Genomic DNA, 17,770 nt, shown 5'->3' on the forward strand with positions numbered 1-17,770 from the left:
ATTGTGGCTCCTGTCCGCTGGGGTATTGAGGAGACCGTTCGACAAGCTCAACGCCGGGACCCTGATCCTGGGACGGGACCACCGGGCCTCCTGTACGTCCCTCGTCAAGCCCAGGCCAAGGTTCTCCAGTGGGGTCACTCTTCCCCACTCACCGCCCACCCGGGAGCTCGGAGGACCCTGGACTTCCTGAAAAGACGCTTCTGGTGGCCTAACATGGAGAAGGAAGTAAGGTCATTCATCCTGTCCTGTGAGGTCTGCACCAGAACCAAGAACCCGCGACAGCGTCCCCAGGGTCTCCTGCATCCTCTGCCCATTCCCCAGCGTCCCTGGTCCCACGTGGCAGTCGACTTCATCACGGGTCTCCCTGAGTCTCAAGGTTACACTGTCATTTTGGTCATTGTGGATGGACAGATTCTCCAAGGCCTGCTGCTTTATACCACTGTGCAAACTCCCTTCTGCCCTTGACACTGCTAAATTGCTATTTAATCACGTCTTCCGAGTCTTTGGTCTTCCACAGGACATCGTCTCTGACCGGGGGCCCCAGTTCTCCTCCCGAGTGTGGCACGGCTTCTGCAAGGCAAGGCAAGTTTATTTATATAGCACATTTCATACACAATGGCAGTTCAATGTGCTTTACAGAAGTAAAAACAAAAACAGTAAACAATAGAGAAATAAAATTACATAAAATAATTTTCTTTATTCTAAAATAATTAATTAAAAGAATTAAAAGAAAATAATAAGAATTAAACAATAGTAGAAATAAAATATTAAAATGCCAAAAAGAAAAAGGAGAAAAAGAAAGAGAGAAAAAAAACCTAGCAGAATAAAATAGAATAAAGTTAAAATAAATTTAAAACATGCAGAGAAAAAGATTATAAAAAATGTAAAAATATTAATTATTTAACAGAAAGCATCTGAAAACAGCTTGGTCTTTAACCTAGATTTGAAGCTGCCAACAGCAGAAGCATTTTTAATGTCCTCTGGCAGTTGGTTCCATAGCTGTACTGCATAGTAGCTAAAAGCTGCTTCCCCACACTTTGTTTTAACAACTGGTTTTAATAGTAAATTTTTCTGTTGCGATCTGGTAGATCTGATTGGGTTAGGCCGCTGCAACTTATCAGAGAGGTAATTGGGCCCTGTACCATTTAGAGATTTGTACACCAGCAGCAATGCTTTAAAGTCAATTCTGTAGCTTACTGGAAGCCAGTGAAGGGACCTTAGAATTGGAGTAATGTGCTCTGTTCTTTTTGTTCGTGTGAGAACCCTAGCCGCTGCATTTTGAACCAGCTGAAGTCGTTTAATGGTCTTTTTTGGCAGGCCTGTGAAAAGGCCATTGCAGTAATCAACCCTACTAGAGATGAAGGCATGTATTAGTTTTTCCAGATCATGTTTTGACATAAGTCCTCTTAGTTTGGAAATGTTTTTTAGGTGATAAAATGCCGTTTTAGTGATTGCTTTCATGTGACTGTCAAAGTTTAGCTCGCTGTCAATGAAAACACCAAGATTTTTAACCATTTCTTTAGTTTTAATCCCTTTTGTGTCAAGAATAGTGGTAATCCTGAGTCTTTCATCTTTTTTTCCAAATAGAATTATTTCTGTTTTATCTGTGTTCAGCTGAAGAAAATTTTGTGACATACAGCTATTGATTTGATCGATACACTGGTAGAGACATTCAAGGGGGGCATAATCATTTGGTGATAGAGCAAAATAAATTTGGGTATCATCTGCATAGCAGTGATACAAAATTGAATTTTTATTGATAATTTGCCCAAGTGGGAGCATATAAAGGTTGAAAAGTAATGGTCCAAGAATCGACCCCTGGGGGACACCACAGGTCAAGGGCATTGACGTTGAGGAACAATTTCCCAGGGTAACAAAGAAGCTTCTATCTTTAAGTATGATTTTAACCAATTGATAACTTTACCAGTCAATCCAACCCAGTGTTCAAGTCGATATAGCAGTATGTTGTGATCAACAGTATCAAAAGCTACACTGAGGTCCAGTAATACCAGGACCGATGTTTTGCCTGCATCAGTATTAAGACGTATGTCATTTATAACTTTAATCAGCGCTGTTTCAGTGCTATGATTGGCACGAAATCCTGACTGAAAATTATCAAAACGGCTGTTTGATATCAAGAAGGCAGTTAATTGATTGAAGACAATTTTTTCCAGGATTTTCCTGATAAATGGTAGATTTGATATTGGCCTGTAATTATTTAACACTGAAGGATCCAGATTATTTTTTTAAGAAGGGGCTTTACAACAGCTTTTTTTAGGGACACAGGAACAACACCAGTCTCCAAGGATGTATTTATAATTTGAAGCACATCTGTAATTATAAGATGAAGAACAGACTTAAAAAAGTTGGTGGGCAGAATGTCCAATTCAGATGTTGAGGAACTGAGATTTTGTACAGTTTTTTCAAGAGTCTCATAATCAATTAAACAAAATTCTGACATTGTGTTGAAGTTATCTATCTGTGTCATTGGTGATTGCAGTTTTTCAATTTTTTGCAACTGAGATATATTATGAGAAATATTCTGCCGTATTTTATCAATTATACCTTTGAAGAAGGATGCAAACTCATTGCATTTATTAACTGAGAGAAGTTCAGGTGCTAATTGTGGTGGGGGATTAGTTAGCTTCTCTACTGTTGAAAATAGCACACGGGCATTGTTCATATTCCTGCTGATGATATTGGAGAAGAAAGACTGTCTTGCTTTACGAATTTCATAATTATAATTACAAAGCATCTCTTTATGGATTTGATAATGGATGTGAAGTTTAGATTTGCGCCATTTTCTTTCAGTCTTTCTACATTCTCTCTTTAGCAGTTTAACAGCCGGGTACTGCTTCCATGGTGCTTTCTGCTTATCATTGATTCTTTTGATTTTGAATGGAGCAATATCATCCATAATTTGGGTCATATTTAAATTAAAAAATTCCAGTAAATCATCTACAAATCTTCTGCAAGCTCATCGGGGCCACTGCCAGCCTCTCCTCTGGGTTCCACCCCCAGTCCAATGGCCAGACGGAGAGGGTCAACCAAGACCTGGAAACCACCCTGCGAGGCCTGGCTATGGATAATCCGACATCGTGGAGCACCTGGCTGCCATGGGCTGAGTACGCCCACAAACACCCTGCAGTCATCGGCCACCAAGCTGTCGCCGTTCCAGTGCCAATTTGGGTTCCAGCCACCTCTGTTCCTGGACCAGGAGGAGGACGCTGGGGTGCCCTCGGTCAACCAATACATGAGATGGTGTCGCAAGACCTGGAGCAAGGTCAGGAGGACACTCATCCAGACCTCCAGTACCAACCAGACTCAGGCCAACCGCCATAGGAGACCTGCCCACACCTCCCGCCCTGGGCAGTGGGTTTGGCTGTCCACCAAGGACCTTCCGCTATGGGTGGAGAACCGCAAGCTTACTCCTCGCTACATTGGCCCCTTCAAGGTTGTATGCAGAGTTAACCCTGTCTCCTACCAGCTCCAGTTACCACGTACACTAAGGATTAACCCCACATTCCATGTTTCCCTGTTGCGGCCCGTACTGACATCCACGTATGCCCCTGCCCCTAGGAACCCCCCGCCCCCCCGCATCTTCCAGGGTCAGACTGTTTTCACCGTGCACCGCCTGCTGGACTCCCGCTGGGTTCGCGGGGGTCTCCAATATCTTGTGGACTGGGAGGGCTATGGCCCTGAGGAGCGCTGCTGTGTCCCAGCTCGGGACATACTAGACAAAGAACGTTGTCGGGAATTCCATTCGGCCCATCCTGATCGTCCTGGGAACGTCAGGAGACGCTCCTGGGGTGGGTCCTGTTAGGACTGGGACTGTTTTGGCCTCTCGAGGCCGCTGTTATTTTCTTTTCTGGTCATGTTTGTTTTGGCCTCTAGAGGTCACCACTGTGTTCTGTGTTTTGTTTTTGTCTTATTGCCTGTTTCCTGCCCCACCCTGTCCTTAATTAGTTTGTGTATTTATACCCCTGAGTTCAGTCCTCTTGTCACGGAGTCTTTGTGCTGTTATGTTTAGCTCCAGTTTCCTCTGTACCGTGTTCCTTGTCTTTTTGGTTTTGCACTTTGCTTTTCTTTTTGGACCTAGTATTTACTGTGTTTTTGGATCTTCTGAGCGTTGGTATTTTTGCCTTTTCTGGTTTTTTGGCTTTTGTTTTGTACTTTGGATATTTATTATTTTTCCCTTCATCTTCTGAGCGTTTTGGATTATTTTCGTTGGACTGTATATATTGTAAATAAACCTTTTTGATACTTTTCTACTTCCGCCTCACGCCTCTGCATTTGCGTCATCCCCCTGGTGGCCTAGTGGGGGTTTGCTGGATTATCACACCAGTGAACCAGGTTCGAATCCCAGCAAAACCCTAACCCACACATTCCAAAGCAGTTCTAAAACTGCTTTTTACAACATCTTCATTTATCTTTTTTTAAGTACAAGCATAACATACAGACTACAGAGATATTATTGTCACAGAACTTGTGCTGAAAACAAAAAAAAAAAATCCTATGACTTTGAAAACACTGCTTAGAGTTGTTGAAATTGACAACAAAATCAGAGCAAACCAAAATCGTTAAAGTGCCAGAACATACCCTCAGAGCCCAGAGGGTTAATCAGTTTATATGCGTGGGGTGAGGTGTGAGATCAGTGTGAAGGTTGAGGTGTGAGATCGGTGTGAAGGGTGAGGTGTGAGATCGGTGTGAAGGGTGAGGTGTGAGATCGGTGTGAAGGGTGAGGTGTGAGATTGGTGTGAAGGGTGAGATCACTTTTCGATGTGAGAGTGTGCTTTATGATTAGTGTTGCACCGATACCATTTTTTTTGCCCCGATACCTATACCTGGCTGTGCAGTACCGGCTGATACCGATACCATACCGATACCACTCCGTTTGAAATGTGTGTGTGTGTGTGTGTGTGTGTGTGTATATATATATATATATATATATATATGTGTATATATGAATGAAGAGCTGCATACTTGGATGTAAAATCATTGCTATCATGGCTTTGTCAGGCTGCTGCTTACCTTTGTGAAACAGGAAAAAGACTAATACAAAGTGAATCCAGTAGAACTTTTTATTGCCTACCTGGTATGGATGACTGACAATAGTTCAATAAACTTTTAGCTCTCACAGGCCAAAATAGTGAGAAAGTAAAATTACATTAATAATTGAATAAACTCTTTTAAACCCTGAGTTTTGGCTCTCAAAGGCCAAAATAGTGCAACTTTCATGAAATTATAACATGTATAATACTAGTGCAGCAGTAAGAAAGTAAAATTATATTAAAATAAGAAATAATATACATATGAGGTATATTTGAGAGATAGCAGCATTAAGGAGTATCTGAGGTAAGAACAAATCAGATTAATCAGAATTGACATAAGAAATGATTTCTTCCTGTAAACTAGGTCTAGGCTGATGTGCACTACTCTAAGTGCAGCCAGAATTTGGTAAAATAAATAAAGGACTATTTTACCAGGGTTTGTTGCTGCGGTCCATCCCCCTTTCTCTTGCTAGCAGTTGCTGCAACCTCAAAGTCTTTGTGTTCGTTCACATGTTTCGTCTTCAAATGTTTTATCAGGTTCGAGGTATTGAAACCGGCCGATTTAACTCCACCTTTCGAAACTTTCAGGCCGCAAATCTTGCATGTAGCCATTGTACTCGCCGGAGTTTCTATGCTGAAATATATCCAGAGCGCTGACATTTTCTTCTCGTGGTTTGTTTTTCCTCCGCATGAAAAAAAAAAAGCTGCCCCTGTATTGGTTAAGAGCGGCTATTGGCCCGCTCTCATTGGTCTGGAGCAGGTCAATAGCAATAGCTGCTTGGCGTGCTTGGCAGGCATGCACAGTGATCATGTGTGATCACACAACACAGAGTGTAGTGAGTGTCGGGAGAGAGAAGGCTGCGTTCAAGTGTCATACTAGCATCGGTAAATGGTATCGGCGCCCTATTTCTTGCTACTCGCCAATACCAATACCACCATTTTAGTGCCAGATCGGGGCCCCGCCCGATACTGGTATCGGTATCGGTGCAACACTATTTATGATCATTGTTGTGTTGCTTTCTGATGTATAAATGCATTATGATGCTTTGTATTTTATAATATGAATTATTTTTTTGTTAATGAGTTTCATGCTACTTATTATTTTTATCTTATGGAGTATACCAGAATATTTTAAATATTTACACCTTGCCCTGAGTATATTTTATTCCTGTTTATGACTGTTGTCGTGTTGTTTAGTATATATCCGTTACTTTAGCATTATTTTTGTGTATTTAGTTAATTTTTTTAACTGTAACTCAATAACATATTAAATAAGAAGGTTCAATCTCAATATGACTTACAGGATCCAGTGAATTATATAAATATACTGTATAATGTTTATCATGTGGTCTCTGTTGCAGTTTGCCTTTAAATGAGCTCATTTACTTTTTTCTTGAATAAATTTACATTAAATACATGTCAAATGGAGGTCTGTTCAAATTTCAGTGCTCACATCAACCTACAGTACACACTGTATATACTGTACACACACTCCTGATGTCCTCATGTGACTCCCATCTTCTGTCAATCCCAATATCAGACACTAGAGGGCAGAGTTACTCTGGATTCTCGGATTATGTGGAATGAGGTTGAGTGCAGGTGGAGATGGTGGATCTGTCCATGGTGCTGATTCTCCTCACATCCACAGGTGATGGAGAGATTGATGATTTTAATTTTATCAGAATGTGTTACAAATATTTATTTACATCTTTCATTTTCACAAAATCTCCGATTTCTTCACAACATTCGCTTACTATTACTGTCGAGAAAATAAAAATAAATCAGAGTTAGAGGTGTGTATTGTAGTGCTCATGGAGCATGCAAATCATGTTTTACTCATTATTATTATTATTATCATTATTATTATCTTAATATTTTTAGGATGATATTTCTCACTCAGGTTTCAACCATCCATTATCTGTAGCCGCTTATCCTAGACAGGGTCACAGGCGAGTTGAAGCCTATCCTAGCTGACTATGGATGAGAGGTGGGGTTCACCCTGGACAAGTCACCAGGTTATCGCAGGGCTGACACACAGAGACACACAACCATTCACACTCACACCTATGGTCTATTTTGAGCCATCAGTTCGCCAAACCCGCATGTCTTTGGACTGTGGGGGAAACCGGAGCACCCAGAGGAAACCCACACAGACACGGGGAGAACATGCAAACTCCGCACAGAAAGGCCCTCACCGGCTACGGGGCTTGAACCCGGACCTTCTTGCTGTGAGGCGACAGCGCTAACCACTACACCACCGTGCCACCCCACAGTCAATTATTATTATTATTATTATTATTATTATTTTATATTCCCTGTATAATTTATTGAGTTACTTTTAAAATCAGCATTGACAGCTACACACAATGGAGCGAACTGGCAGCCAAAATTCTTTTAAAATCTTCCATTTTAAGGAAGCAATTGTCACTGTCGCTCACTACCACAGAAGTTTTATGTCACTGATGTGTGATGTCATGTTGTCTTGACAATGTGCAATATCTCATCTCATCATCTCTAGCCGCTTTATCTTGCTCTACAGGGTCGCAGGCAAGCTGGAGCCTATTCCAGCTAACTATGGGTGAAAACAATGTGCAATATTGTAAGAATATTGCATGCTCATTCTCCATTGGGTAGAGTGACATAATACATATAGGATAAGCAATATGATAAGAACATTCCATGTTACCTCACCAAATATTTCAATATTTATGAATATAACTCATCTATGGCCTCATGGTTAAAGAAGCAGCTTTGGGACCAAAAAGTCACAGGTTTGATTCCCTGGACCAGCAGAAATGGCTGAAGTGCCCTTGAGCAAGGCATCAAACCCCCAACTGCTCCCCAGGCTGCTGTGCATGTGTTTTACATCACTCTGGATAAAAGCGTCTGCTAAATGCCATGAATGTAATTTAATGATCTTCACTCATGATTATTTCTAGCTGTAATATTCTCTGTAGCTGCAGTGTTTTATGGATTTATGAGTGATGAAGGGAGACATTTAAATCAGGATTCAAATGTGAGGAGTGTTTGAAAAGTAACTGCTCATTACTGCCCCGTGTGGCAGAGCAGCAGTACTGCACTACAGGACAATTCAACACCATGTTAAAGCTGAATTAGTCAAGACTCGAATGGTTCAGGAGTCGGGTTCAACATTTCAGTGTTTTTTTTTTTTTTTTTTTTACTCCCTCAGCTGACCCCAATCCGGCCCCTGTTCACAAAGATCTGCCCCCAGGATGTACAGTGGGCCCTAGAGGAATTTTCAACAAGCATTAGCATTAGCAAGGATTAGCAATTGTAAAGATTAGCATCAGCATCAGCTCAATTTCAAGCAATGAGTGAAGCTGTTTATTTATGAAGGGTTTACATCATCATTTAAATATAGATGATAAAATTACTGAATGTCTGTTGTATCACATTATGGAGAAAAGAAGTTCTCATAGTAAGATAAAATAGACCACACAATCTGATAAAAACCCATAATACCTATAAATTACTTTAAGATGTGTATCTTTTATCTCTTCTTTTCTGTGTAATTTCTTCCATTCAGAAGAAGGGACTAATGCAGCAAAAAGAGGAAACCAAGTGGTGTGTTAATGCAAACATCTGCAACATGTCTTCACCACACCCTCATTTCCTCACACATTTCTTTATTCCTTGTTTGTTTGCTGGACATGAGGGTTGAGAACGCACAGTAAGAACACATTTATGTTTAATATGCTTTAATTGCTAAATTTCCTCATTATGTGTACATTTCCTGAACATAGAGAGGCTCAGTGTTGATTATTTTAATGCAGTTGTAGTTTGTGGTGTTAAATTTGGAACTTTGTGACTTTTGATAACTTTTGCTGATGACGTATCTGTGCTGGGAATGATGGATATACAGCATAATACTGATTTCTGAGAGATTATGTCTGTGTTAATTGTGCAATTTTATGTATTTTTAGAACAATTTCAATCTGTGAATGTTAAAATATTTTTTTTATTGAATGTTTAAAATGGTAAAATGTTGCGTTTCCCCCATATTTTTCATGGTTCCTTATTTTCCTTGATGAATAATGATGTTTATAGTTAATGAAACAATATGACATGAGCTAGAATGCTGTTATAGTGAATATCGGTGTGGCTGTGACCCAGCCATAGGGACGAAGCGGCAGATAAACAGGATATAAAAAATATAACAGATAGAAAGGACTGCAAGTGTGATGGATCTGTTACTAAGGAATTAATATCAAGTAACTGACATGTCAGACACAATCTGGCCAAATATTTTGGTTATTTTTGCTCCGTCAATGGAAATAGTTACCAAAAAAGCCACAGTAGCATGTTGCCATGGTGATGCACAGACCAACTGACAGGCCACAGCAACTGTCATAACCGGTGGGTTTTTTGTTGTTGTTTTTCTCCTGACAGTTTCTTCAGAAGTCTTTAGTAATGTATTCTGTGTACCTGAAAATGTCTGCAAGTCTGGTCTGTAGTTTGATTTGGTCTTGTGGCCCCACCCCTATTGTCATGTTTCTGAGCCCTGCTACAGGAATAATGTAATCTTAGTCCTTTTGTCTGAGAGAGTATTTTCCTGCTTTAACACACTCACGTCTGCTTTGGTCATTAGCTGAAGTGTTGAATCAGGTGTGTTGTCTCATCTCATCTCATTATCTGTAGCCGCTTTATCCTGTTCTACAGGGTCGCAGGCAAGATGGATCCTATCCCAGCTGACTACGGGCGAAAGGCGGGGTACACCCTGGACAAGTCGCCAGGACATCACAGGGCTGACACATAGACACAGACAACCATTCACACTCACATTCACACCTACAGTCAATAGAGATCTTGCAGTCACGTGACCGGAAAGTACACAACCGCCATCGTGTCGGTCAAAAACACCGCTGAATACTGCTGCACTCGTGTACAGAATGGATCGATTTCAACGGATGGACTACACGGCTCATTTTTCTAATGAACAGATAACTAGATATATGTCTAAAATAAATGATCTACAGATTTGTGACCCTTATGGCTTTCCGGACGGAGTTTTCACGACCGGATTTTGAACTGCCAGCGTGAATACCCAGACTTGTATGATTACCTCATTAACTTTCACTCGCTGTTCAGTGGTGAAGCACTGCGTGCTTATAAATCTCTGGACAGTTTTCTTTACAGAAATTCAGGATTTGTCAGCGACTCAGATGTGGCATCTTGTAAACAAGAAAATGATCCTCACTGGATGGGTAAGTCACTTAAGTATTGAGTATAGCACTGACCAGCCGATTATAGAATAGAATAAGGTAATTCCAAATCGTCCGTCTTGTTTACATGGATCTGGCGTTGGAGAGGTAGAGGCTTGGCAGTGCAGGTTTGAGTGGCTGTTTTCTGAGCTTAGTCAACAGGCCGGCTCTGCCTGTAGCCTCGCTTTTGCTTCGGCTCCCGGCGCTGCCTCCTTCGCTTTGCTTCCGATAACAATCCACGTAGACCCCACTGGTCTCGCAATCTGGTCTCGTCCGGAATGTTTTTTTTTTTTTCTCATCCGGAATGTTGTGCATGCGATGGAAATCACTACAAACCGTCATTTTCTGCTGGAAACCAATGTCCAGTAAGTCCATACGGTTGTAGTGGATATTGAAGTCCGGTACAGACGAACAACACGCAAAAATACACACAAAAAACATAAAAACCGTGCACAGGTAGGGAGAGCTTGTAGCCGCAGCCGTTGTAGTAGAATTGTATATAGTAGGGTTTTCCAGAAGAAAAGGTAGAAGTAAAAGCAGATCCAGAAGGCGGAATATGGCGTTTGACCGACACGATGGCGTCTGTGATGTCACATGCAAGATCTCTATTAGAGTCACCAGTTAACCTAACCTGTATGTCTTTGGACTGTGGGGGAAACCAGAGCACACCCACGCGAACACGAGGAGAACATTCAAACTCCACACAGAAAGGCCCTCGTCGGCCACGGGGCTCGAACCTGGACCTTCTTGTTGTGAGGCAACAGCACTAACCACTACACCACCGTGCCGCCCCAGGTGTGTTGTGAAAAGGGAAAACACTGACATTAGTAGAGCAGGAGGACTCCAGGAACAGAGAGGAGAAAGGAGGATGATGGGGCAGGGGCTGTTGGTTGGATTGTCCTGAGGTAGTGTGGAAGGCCATCAGGGTCAATACATGTAGCTCCTGTTCATTGATCAAATGTGTTTCGTTTCAAGTTTCTGATGAAATCTTCTGCTGTTCAGAAGATTCAGCTTATTGGTGACGATATTGAGACTTATGTGCTTCATGCACAGGGAATAAAGCGGCAAGGGGGGGGTTGAAAGGTGTGAGAAGGGTGCAACTGATGTCTGTGTTAACCTGGGGGAGGGGGGGAGAGGTGTGGCAGTGGGGGAGTGATTGGGTCACAGGTTGGTCTGGGCTCTGTTGGGTGGGGGAGGAAATGGGTGCAGAAACCACCTGTTGAGAAAGAGGTTCATGTCATTTGCTCATTTCAGGTCTCCAAATTCAGGGCCCCTCCCACTGTCTTTACTGTGGCCAGAGATGGTTTTCAGGCCCCTCCCCACCTCTCGTGTGTTGTTCTGTTGCAGGTGCTCCTCCAGATTCCTCCTATAGCACTCCTTGCTCTTTCTTATATCCCTTTTGAGATTGTTCTGCACTCTCCTCTGTTCCTCTTTGTCCCCAGATCTGAAGGCCATCTTCTCCTCATTCAGCAGGGTTTTCAGGTCAGGAGTCCCCATGGTTTGTTGTTGGAAAAACACTGTACCTTCCTGGTTGGCACAGTGTTCTCCACACAGAAATTAATGTAGTCTGTGATGCAGTGTGTAAGACTGTCAGTGTCCTCCCCATGTGGACTACACAGCACTTCCCAGTCTGTGGTCTCAAAACAGTTCCTCAGTGCCATGCTGCTCTCCTCCGACCATTTTCTCACACACCTAGTGCTGGGAGGTTGTTTGTTCACCATAGGAATGTAAATGGGGATGAGTTGAACCAGGTTGGTGGACTACATACTCTGCAGAAGGGGTAACCTGAAGGAGATTGGAGACTGTAAAGTGATGTCAGGGAAGAGTGTAGCTAGACAACATCGAGTGGTCGTGTCTTGAAAGTGACAAAGAGGATGCGTGAAATAGTGGAGCCGAAGATTAAGTGGTGGAAACTAAAATGGGTTGAACGTCAGAAGGAGTTTAGGGAAGAAATGAGACGAGCATTGAGTGGTAATGGAAGTCTGCCAGAAGATTGGGATACTACTGCTGTACTTGTAACAGAGGCAGCAAGGAAGGTGCTAGGGTGGTCATCGGGAAGGAGGAAGGAAGACAAAGAGAAATGGTGGTGGACCAAAGAAAGGCAGGAAATTATAAAAGAGAAGAGGTTAGCAAAGAAGAATTGGGATGATCAGAGAGATGAGGAAAGCAGATGGTTATACAGAGAGATGAGACAAAAGGCAAAAAGAGTGGTAGTGAATGCAAAAGCAGATTATCCTGTAATATTGCACGCTCATTCTCCATTGGGTAGAGTGACACATAGGATAAGCAATATGATAAGAATATTCCATGCTACCAAACCAAATATTTCAATATTTATGAATATAATTCATTCATGGGGAAAGCCATGGCCTCGTGGTTAAAGAAGCAGCTTTGGGACCAAAAGGTTACAGGTTTGATTCCCTGGACCAGCAGGAATGGCTGAAGTGCCCTTGAGCAAGGCATCAAACCCCCAACTGCTCCCCAGGCTGCTGTGGGTGTGTTTTACATCACTCTGGATAAAAGCGTCTGCTAAATGCCATGAATGTAATTTAATGATCTTCACTCATGATTATTTCTAGCTGTAATATTCTCTGTAGCTGCAGTGTTTTATGGTTTTCTTTTTCCCCCATGCTACACACTTCTGAGTGATGAAGGGAGACATTTAAATCAGGATTCAAATGTGAGATGAGTGTTTGGAAAAGTAACTTCTCATAACTGCCCCGTGTGGCAGAGCAGCAGTACTGCACTACAGGACAATTCAACACCATGTTAAAGCTGAATTAGTCAAGACCCGAATGGTTCAGGAGTCGGGTTCAACATTTAAATGTTTTTTTTTTTTTACTCCCTCAGCTGACCCCAATCCGGCCCCTGTTCACAAAGATCTGCCCCCAGGATGTACAGTGGCCCCTAGAGGAGTTTTCAACAAGCATTAGCATTAGCATGAATTCGCAATTGTAAAGATTAGCATCAGCATTAGCTCAATTTCAAGCAATGAGCGAGGCTGTTTCTTTATGAAGGGTTTACGTCATCATTTAGATATAGATGATAAAATTACTGAATGTTTGTTGTATCACATTACGGAGCACAGAAGTTCTCATAGTAAGATAAAATAGACCACACAGTCTGATAAACCCCATAATACCTATAAATTACTTTAAGATGTGTATCTTTTATCTCTTCTTTTCTGTGTAATTTCTTCTGTTTAGAAGAAGGGACTAATGCAGCAAAAGAGGAAACCAAGTGGTGTGTTAATGCAAACATCTGCAACACGTCTTAACCACACCCTCATTTCCTCACACATTTCTTTATTCCTCGTTTGTTTGCTGGACATGAGGTTCGAGAACACACAGTAAGAACACATTTATGTTTAATATGTTTTAATTGCTAAATTTCCTCATTATGTGTACATTTCCTGAACATAGAGAGGCTCAGTGTTGATTATTTTAATGCAGTTGTAGTTTGTGGTGTTAAATTTGGAACTACGTGACTTTTGGTAACTTTTGCTGATGACGTATCTGTGCTGGGAATGATGGATATTCAGCATAATACTGATTTCTGAGAGATTATGTCTGAGATAATTGTGGATTTTTATGGATTTTTATCACACTTTCAATCTGTGAATGTTAAAATATTGTTTATTGAATGTTTAAAATGGTAAAATGTTGCATTTCCCCCATATTTTTCATGGTTCCTTATTTTCCTTGATGAATTTGATGTTTATAGTTAATGAAACAATATGACATGAGCTAGAATGCTGTTATAGTGAATATCGGCGTGGCTGTGACCCAGCCGTAGGGACGAAGCGGCAGATAAACAGGATATAAAAAATATAACAGATAGAAAGGATTGCAAGTGTGACGGATCTGTTACTAAGGAATTAATATCAAGTAACTGACATGTCAGACACAATCTGGCCAAATATTTTGGTTATTTTTGCTCCGTCAATGGAAATAGTTACCAAAGAAGCCACAGTAGCATGTTGCCATGGTGATGCACAGACCAACTGACAGGCCACAGCAACTGTCATAACTGGTGTTTTTTTTTTCCCCCTGACAGTTTCTTCAGAAGTCTTTAGTGATGTATTCTGTGTGCCTGAAAATGTCTACAAGTCTGGTCTGTAGTTTGATTTGGTCTTGTGGCCCCACCCCTATTGTCATGTTTCTGAGCCCTGCTACAGGAATAATGTAATCTTAGTCCTTTTGTCTGAGAGAGTATTTTCCTGCTTTAACACACTCACGTCTGCTTTGTTCATTAGCTGAAGTGTTGAATCAGGTGTGTTGTGAAAAGGGAAAACACTGACATTAGTAGAGCAGGAGGACTCCAGGAACAGAGAGGAGAAAGGAGGATGATGGGGCTGTTGGTTTGATTGTGCTGATGGAGTGTGGAAGGCCATCAGGGTCAATACATGTAACTCTGTTCATTGGTCAAATGTGTTTCGTTTCGAGTTTCTGATGAAATCTTCTGCTGTTCAGAAGATTCAGCTTATGGAGCACTTGCATGTGACGTCACAGCCGATCCAGATTGTGACAGACGCCATCGTGTCGGTCAAACGCCATATTCCGCCTTCTACTTCTGGTTCTACTTCTGCTTTTACTTCTACCTTTTCTTCTGGAAAACCCTACTATATACAATTCTACTACAACGGCTGCGGCTACAAGCTCTCCCTACCTGTGCACGTTTTTTATGTTTTTTGTGTGTATTTTTGCGTGTTGTTCGTCTGTTCCGGACTTCAATATCCACTACAACCGTATGGACTTACTGGACATTGGTTTCCAGCAGAAAATGACGGTTTGTAGCGATTTCCATCGCATGCACAACATTCTGGACGAGAAAAAAAATAAAAAATAACATTCCGGGGTCTCCGTGGATTGTTATTGGAAGCAAAGCGAAGGAGGTGGCGCCGGGAGCAGAAGCAAAAGCGAGGCTACAGGCAGAGGCGGCCGGTTGACTAAGCTCAGAAAACAGCCACTCAAACCTCCACTGCCAAGCCTCTACCTCTCCAACGCCAGATCCATGTAAACAAGACGGACGATTTGGAATTACCTTATTCTATTCTATAATCGGCTGGTCAGTGCTATACTCAATACTTAAGTGACTTACCCATCCAGTGAGGATCATTTTCTTGTTTACAAGATGCCATATCTGAGTCGCTGACAAATCCTGAATTTCTGTAAAGAAAACTGTCCAGAGATTTATAAGCACGCAGTGCTTCACCACTGAACAGCAAGGGAAAGTTAATGAGGTAATCATACACGTCCGGGTATTCCGCTGGCAGTTCAAAATCCGGTCGTGAAAACTCCGTCCGGAAAGCCATAAGGGTCACAAATCTGTAGATCGTTTATTTTAGACATATATCTAGTTATCTGTTCATTAGAAAAATGAGCCGTGTAGTCCGTCGGTTGAAATTGATCCATTCTGTACACGAGTGCAGCAGTATTCAGCGGTGTTTTTGACGGACAAGATGGGGGTTGTGTACTTTCCGGTCACGTGACTGCAAGATCTCTATTGGTGACAAGATTGAGACTTATGTGCTTCATGCACAGGGAATAAAGCGGCAAGGGGGGGTTTGAAAGCTATGAGAAGGGTGCAACTGATGTCTGTGATTACCTGGAGGAGGGGGGAGAGGTGTGGCAGTGGGGGAGTGATAGAGGCACCGGTTGGTCTGGGCTCTGGTGGGTGGGGGAGGGAGTGGGTGCAGAACCCACCTGTTGAAAAACAGATTCAGTTCATTTGCTCATTTCAGGTCTCCAAATTCAGGGCCCCTCCCACTGTCTTTACTGTGGACAGAGATGGTTTTCAGGCCCCTCCCCACCTCTCGTATGTTGTTCTGTTGCAGGTGCTCCTCCAGATTCCTCCTATAGCTCTCCTTGCTCTTTCTTATCTCCCTTTTGAGCTTGTTCTGCACTGTCCTCAGTTCCTCTTGGTCCCCAGATCTGAATGCTCTCTTTTCCTCATTCAGCAGGGTTTTCAGGTCAGGAGTCCCCACGGTTTGTTGTTGGAAAAACACTGTACCTTCCTGGTTGGCACAGTGTTCTCCACACAGAAATTAATGTAGTCTGTGATGCAGTGTGTAAGACTGTCAGTGTCCTCCCCATGTGGACTACACAGCACTTCCCAGTCTGTGGTCTCACAACAGTCCCTCAGTGCCATGCTGCTCTCCTCCGACCATTTTCTCACACACCTAATGCTGGGAGGTTGTTTGTTCACCATAGGAATGTAAATGGGGATGAGTTGAACCAGGTTGGTGGACTACATACTCTGCAGAAGGGGTAACCTGAAGGAGATTGGAGACTGTAAAGTGATGGCAGGGAAGAGTGTAGCTCGACAACAACGAGTGGTCGTGTCTTGAAAGTGACAAAGAGGATGCGTGAAATAGTGCCGCCGAAGATTAAGTGGTGGAAACTAAAAGGGGTTGAACATCAGAAGGAGTTTAGGGAAGAAATGAGACGAACACTGAGTGGTTATGGAAGTCTGCCGGAAGATTGGAATACTACTGCTATACTAGTAACAGAGGCAGCAAGGAAGGTGCTAGGGTGGTCATCGGGAAGGAGGAAGGAAGACAAAGAGAAATGGTGGTGGACCAAAGAAGGGCAGGAAATTATAAAAGAGAAGCGGCTAGCAAAGAAGAATTGGGACGATCAGAGAGATGATGAAAGCAGGCGGTTATACAGAGAGATGAGACAGAAGGCAAAAAGAGCAGTAGTGAATGCAAAAGCAGATTATCCTGTAATATTCCACGCTCATTCTCCATTGGGTAGAGTGACACATAGGATAAGCAATATGATAAGAATATTCGATGCTACCAAACCAAATATTTCAATATTTATGAATATAATTCATTCATGGGGAAAGCCATGGCCTCATGGTTAAAGAAGCAGCTTTGGGACCAAAAGGTTACAGGTTTGATTCCCTGGACCAGCAGGAATGGCTGAAGTGCCCTTGAGCAAGGCATTGAACCCCCAACTGCTCCCCAGGCTGCTGTGGGTGTGTTTTACATCACTCTGGATAAAAGCGTCTGCTAAATGCCATGAATGTAATTTAATGATCTTCACTCATGATTATTTCTAGCTGTAATATTCTCTGTAGCTGCAGTGTTTTATGGATTTCTTTTTTCCCCCGTGCTACACACTTCTGAGTGATGAAGGGAGACATTTAAATCAGGATTCAAATGTGAGATGAGTGTTTGAAAAGTAACTGCTCATTACTGCCCCGTGTGGCAGAGCAGCAGTACTGCACTACAGGACAATTCAACACCATGTTAAAGATGAATTCGTCAAGACCCGAATGGTTCAGGAGTTGGGTTCAACATTTAAAAGTTTTTTTTTTTTTACTCCCTCAGCTGACCCCAATCCGGCCCCTGTTCACAAAGATCTGCCCCCAGGATGTACAGTGGGCCCTAGAGGAGTTTTCAACAAGCATTAGCATTAGCAAGGATTAGCAATTGTAAAGATTAGCATCAGCATTAGCTCAATTTCATGCAATGAGTGAGGCTGTTTT

General features: G+C 42.3%; 1 protein-coding gene across 1 annotated transcript in view; it reads left to right on the forward strand.

The window, feature by feature from the left end:
• Positions 1–17,770, forward strand: part of LOC132865823 (B-cell receptor CD22-like) — a gene marked incomplete at its 5' end in the record, with an annotated part of 55,855 nt that overhangs the window by 18,690 nt on the left and 19,395 nt on the right. The window lies entirely within an intron of this gene.

Source organism: Neoarius graeffei, chromosome 18 (assembly GCF_027579695.1).
Source record: "Neoarius graeffei isolate fNeoGra1 chromosome 18, fNeoGra1.pri, whole genome shotgun sequence".
NCBI lineage: Eukaryota > Metazoa > Chordata > Actinopteri > Siluriformes > Ariidae > Neoarius > Neoarius graeffei.